Below are 6000 nucleotides of genomic sequence, written 5' to 3' on the forward strand. Positions count from 1 at the left end.
ATACACATGTAACAAACCTGCACGTTGTGCACACGTACCCTAGAACTTAAAGTATTAAAAAAAAATTGAAAAATAAGATAAAAAATGAATCAGTACCGTGAATAATAATAATAATAATAATAATAATAATACTGTGCTATATGTTCCTAGAAGGAAGAAATTAGTGTGATCTGAGAGTTTCAAGAAAGCCTGCACAGAGTGGGAAGGACTCGGCCGACTCAAGTGAGGCTGAATCTCTGTGGTGCCTTCAGACAAGTGTGGAGCACACTCGCCTGGGAATCAGATGGATACTAAGCACTTGCTAAGTGCAGGGAGGCATTCCCTTGCCCTCAGGGCACTCAAGACACTCACAAACATTGTATGAGTTTGTGACAAACCAGAATTCATCTTGGGATGTGATATGTTTACGTCAAATAATTTACATAAAAATTGGGGAAGAGAGAGTATTATCAATCCTGACGTTGTAGGACAGGTTCATTAGACTCAATATTATGTCATGGTTTGTCCTTTGTTTTTTAATGGTTTCATGCCTGCAATATTTCAAACTTTGTCAGTTTCATTGTGTTGTTCAAAAAGCAACGACTTGACAATTTCTATGTAAGGTGAAGCCCAGAGGCAGGCACCCCTGGGGTTCTGATGACTGAGAAGTAGTGCTTATTGGCAGAAATGAAGGGAATTGGCTAACCTTTATGCCATTCCAGTTTCACTTCCACATCCAGAGGATAATCCTTTGATGGTATGAAATCGATTTTGAATTTGTTCATTTGTAAATTCCTCTGTATAAACATTCAGAAACATCCTCATTGAATTTTACTCACCTAACTTGTGTATATTGGATATATTCAGCATCCTAATCTGAGAGTAGTTAATGTAACATGAAATGTATTTCAGAAAATTGGTCTCTTCGTGCCTGTGGCCCTTACAGACTTCTCCTGTCCATTTCTTGTTTGATGGGTTTGATTCTATTTTTTTTTTCCTAGGGGAACCAACCTTGTTTGTCAGTTGCCTCTCTTTTCTGCACAGCATCAAATCTAACATCTTCTGTTTTCTCTCATTTGGGATAATTTCACTGAAATACAGCTCATGCTTATTTTTTTATTACCTTGAAAAAAAAAAAAAAAAAAAAAAACCTGTTGCCCAAGAAGCTCAGCCTGCCCTCCTGAGCCAGCCTTCCCCATGCACTTAGACCTAGAATACATGACATAAGAATGGAAGGTGCCAGTGACATGATGTATTCCCCGTGGGCAGCTATTCTACTTAATTTCCTTATCTAGAAAGACAAGTTTGCAGAAATTTTAGATCAGTCACAGCTAAAGCAGTTTATAGGCAGCCAAAGCCAGAAGGGGTTAAGAACAATCTCTGAAGTCTGACTGGGCAATGGTGCAGGAAAAAATAAAATAAAATAAAAAATAAAAAAACTTACAAAATGTTGAAGGTGTTTAAATTTGTTTAATACATGTCTTTTTCTTTAAGGTAACTGCTTTATATGTGGTTGATGTTTTGAAATTATGCCTATTGAAATGTAAAATAATCAGAATTTTCCTGCCCTATTCTTATTTGAATAAATCTTATTACACATTGCTTTTACCCATGACTAGGTTACTGCAGCGCCGAGTCAATATCATTCACATGATTTGGATTAAATTACAGCAGTGCAGGTCTCTTTTCTTTCTTTTCCTTCTCTCCTGAATATAAACTCACTGTGATTTTTCTTTGGCTGGCATTTGCTCCTTTGACTTTCCCCCATATTCAAGAGATGGTGTATGCTCCAAACACATAACATTATCAACTTTAAGGGCTGCAATTGATTGAATATTTTGACAAATATACCTCTCTAATTCCTGAAGCCATATGGACGTGCAGGATGCCATATGGAATAAAGTACTCTGCCTCATGAAATGATCCAAAAGCATTTTTTTTATTAGCGGTTATTTCCTTGAACTGAAAACTGATTAAATTTTGAATATTCCATCACTGGGGATAGTAATCTAGCCAACTCTGTATTCTTAGCAGCATCTCTAGGGATGGAAGTATACTGCTGAAGTAAAAGTCCTTGACAGGGGTCACCACATTTTTTAAAATGTCAGGGGAAAGGTTACTTCTGTATTATTTGTATATCCATTAAGATGTTTGCTGTAGGAAGCAACAGAAAACCCTCAATTAGCTGTCTTAAAAGTAGGAGGAAATGTGGTTATTTTGTATAACAGGAAGTCTCAGGCATGGCGGTGAAAGGGTTGGTGATATCTGAGGCTCCAGAATGCCAAGAACCAGCACTCTGTCTGCCATGACTCTGTCCTCCCTGCCTGCCGGCTTCATTCTCCGGCTGGCTGCCCTTGTGGTTGTGGGGAGGCTACAGCAATCTGGGCAGGACACACACATGTGGCAGTGTCCAGGGGAAGCTAATTCATCAGCTCCTGCTGACAGTCTCTTTTATAAGAAGAAATTCTCACAAATCATTCAACAGGAACACCCTCACAACCCCTTCTGCGTGTGTCATGTGCCTGTTCTGACCGTTAGCATGTCCAAGGGAGGTGGGATTCCCTTGACTAGCCTAATGTAGCACGTGGATGCAGAAGAAAGACGTTAGACAACACCCCCCCCAATTAAACTGGTGGTCTCTTAGGAAGTTAGAAGCAAGAGCTCAATGTGGAGTCTTGTAACCAACAAAGTTTGCTACATGCTTATAATATTTCCTTGTACTTAAAAAATTGACTTGGCCATTCCACCTCCATGAGATCTACCGAGTAAATTCTTTTACATGGGAGAAATAAGTGGCGTCACCTCCAAAGACCATCAGGAAAATATTTCATTGAAATCTGAGGCTGCCCAGCCATGGATATTTGTCGAAGTCTACCTTTCCAGGACTCCGAGGACTATTTCTTAGAGAAAATCTTACTGAAAATAACTTGCAGTCTTTCTTCTTCATTGCTAAATGGCTGTAGAAGTATTTTCAAACCACTAATCTCTAATCTGCAATTCTATTTCTATTTATAGAATGTAATGCTTTTTTCTTCTACGAAGTATTAATGAAGATGGAAAAGCAAAATGAAGAACATCTAATCCATTAGCCATTCAGAACTGAAGCTTGTTTCAAAAAAGTAGATACAGGACATCCCATGCAGCTTAGAACATGAATGTCCTATCTTGACCCCATTGAATCAGGAAAGTGGTGTCTTGAGCAGAATCCAGATTTTTTTACTAACATTTGCAAATAGTTTGGACTGGCTTATCTCAGGCAATGAAAGGCCTGTGATGTGGAATTCCTAATGTCTGTGCAAGTTCTTTCTCTGATTTGCTGAGTGAACTACAGCAACTTACTCCATCAGAAACTCAGAGTTCTTATCCATCCAGTGGTGGTGAGTGAAAGTGGTATTCAGTGATTTCTAAAATTTCATTTAACTCTGACTCTGTGATTCTCAGTTGAGTTAAAATAAATTGAATCTCCAAACAGGTCAGATGAAAGCGAATCATGGTGTCCAACCAAGTCTCAGAGCCATAGCTAATAATCATTGATATTAAATATTTAACTATAGCTCCTAAGCAAATATTGGACTAGAAATCAAATTTTCAGTGAACTACACTTCACAATTAATAGATTACAACCTGGAATGGATTTCTCAAGCCCATCTTTTCTCAAACATTAAAAGGTTATTGTCTTTTAATATCCCAAATCTGACTTCCTTATTGTTGGCTACAAAGTGTTCTCTGGTAGGAAGTCTAGGTTTTAGAGATAAATATACAAACAAATAAGAAAAGGCATTAGAGTTTCTCTTTCCTTGTCTAAGATGCCATTGAACTTCAACCTCTAAAATCTAAAGTAACAAAGAGCATTTTGTATAAGTATATGAGAAAAAGAGGCAGTATGTTTATAACCTACTTATGTCATCTGCTCTCAATTTCTCATTCGCAATTCATTTTGATTCATCTTCATCCTAGGTATGAAATTCTTTTAGCCCATTAACACTCTTTCTTTCAAAGGTCTGTAAATGAACGTAATTAAGGAACATATTTTTGTAAGCACTAGCTTCTGAAATATTCATTATTAACCTGCTGGCTACACTTGTCCTTTTTTATATTTATATAATTAATTAAGTCTCTTCTAATCCATACAATTTCAAAAAAAATATTAATACTCTTCAGGTTTTGACTTGTCTGTTTCTCCTTTCTGCAGTTAAAGGAAATAGTTTTTGTGAATCAGAATTTCTCTCACCTTTCCATTTTCTAGTAGAGTTGAAGCACTTGAGGATAGTGACAGTTGGACCATTTTTCTAGTTTGCTAGAAAAAGAAAAAATGACAATACATTTAGAAGAGCTTGGGGAGAGGAGTAGTTCTAAATATAAATGTTCCATGATAGCAACATATAAGATGCATGGTCCAGATGTCAGCTCTAGGATATTAGTGGGGGCAGGTTAGTGCCAGATCCAAGTAATTTAAATTGCTGCTCTTACATAGCTTTGAATTCTGGCTGATGAGACCCACCCATTAGTTTTTCACAGATGACTTATATAAGAAAGTCTTATACAATTTCCAGATTATAATTTTTCTGTGTTAGAAAACAAATTGCATCAAGGCTAGTAATGAAGTCACATAGGAGCCAGGATCCACCAGTGAGCTGCAACTATTTAGTATCAGGATCCTCACAACCTAGAAGACATCCTAAACTATCTAGAGTTACCAAGAAAGAATTGAAAGTTTATTTTAGCTGTTTTTAGTAACAAATTATCTGCCTTTGATATTTTCAACCAAATAAAATAAATATTTTTTAAATGAAAAAGAGAAGTAGAAAACTTGGCACCACTTTTTCAAAGTGTTCCCAGATCTCGAGTCTTCTGAAATGACTAAATTACAATGGAAAATCAATTTCATGCTGGTTTACTCTGCAAAAGGCCTTAACTGGATAGCTAAGAAACATAAAAATTGGAAATGGTCATGGTGACACCAAAAGCTGCAGCTGATTTTCCTGTGTAGGAGTTTCCATATTTATAAAAGTCAGTGAACTTTTACACAGATTTGCTGATTCTAATGAACTGCTTTGACAGAATTAGGTCTGAGAGTGGTTGTCAGAGAGCAATCTGAGGCTACCCACTGAAAGTTGGGCCTCTTGTTTAAAATCTCAAAAATAATATCCATGCTGAGAAAGCAGCTTGACATTGTGCATCTATTGTGTGTCAAAATACTTACAATTTTTTAAAAATTGTATATCTCTAAAAATGCCTCAAAGAGGCTTATGCTCTCTTTCCTTATTCCAGCCAAATGTTCCACCTGGGGAAGACAACTGAACAAAAAAATAAAGGAGATAATATCAGATATGTAAAGTGTTTTTTACAAAGGAAAACAGATTGATGTGATACAATGTATATGTGCTTGTTTGTTTCATTCTGATGGTGGTGGATCAGCTCCAGTTGCACGGCTGACCTTTGGACAAGGTGACAGGAGTGATGACACTTGAGCTGAGTCTTAAATGACAAAAATGAATAAGCAATTGGCATATCCAGACAAAGGGCTTTCCAAAAAAAAGGGAACAGCTGGTACAAAGACCTAAAGACTAGGAAAAAAATGTTGATGTATTCAAAGGCAGCAAGAAAAACGGCATGGAGTGAAGGTTGAACTTGAGGGAAGTGTTGTAGGAGAAAGAAAGGATGAGTCCACGTCCAGGTTGGTAAGTTTGAAAGCTCTGCAAAAGAGTTTGCTATAATTCTAAGAGTAGCAGTGAGCTGCAGGAAAGTATCAGGTAGGAGGATGAGTCATGTGTTCAAAAATAATTCTGACTTTATTGGGGAAAGTAACTTACAGAGGAGCAAAAATAAGAAGAGATTGGTTACAAGGCTATTGCCTATTACTGAGGGAAGAAATAATGGTGTGTTGGATTGGGTGGTAGAGGCAGAATTGATCAGACATAGATTCAGGACATATCCCAAAGATATTTTTGAAAGGACTTGCTGATGAGTTGAATGTGGAGAAATGGGAGGAGAGGTAGGATCATGCATGATTTAGAAGCT

General features: G+C 37.1%; 1 long non-coding RNA gene across 3 annotated transcripts in view; it reads right to left on the reverse strand.

The window, feature by feature from the left end:
* LOC105490137 (uncharacterized) overlaps window positions 1-5108 on the reverse strand; it is a 216682-nt gene extending 211574 nt beyond the window's left edge. For 2 of the 3 annotated variants that reach the window (XR_011612084.1, XR_011612085.1), the window contains exon 1: window positions 4211-5108. This is a non-coding gene — a long non-coding RNA (uncharacterized lncRNA). The remainder of the gene's footprint in view (window positions 1-4210) is intronic. The other variant, XR_011612086.1, reaches the window with a different exon arrangement.
* Between the last annotated feature and the right edge of the window lie 892 nt (window positions 5109-6000).

This window comes from Macaca nemestrina, chromosome 13, assembly GCF_043159975.1.
Source record: "Macaca nemestrina isolate mMacNem1 chromosome 13, mMacNem.hap1, whole genome shotgun sequence".
Taxonomy (NCBI): Eukaryota; Metazoa; Chordata; class Mammalia; order Primates; family Cercopithecidae; genus Macaca; species Macaca nemestrina.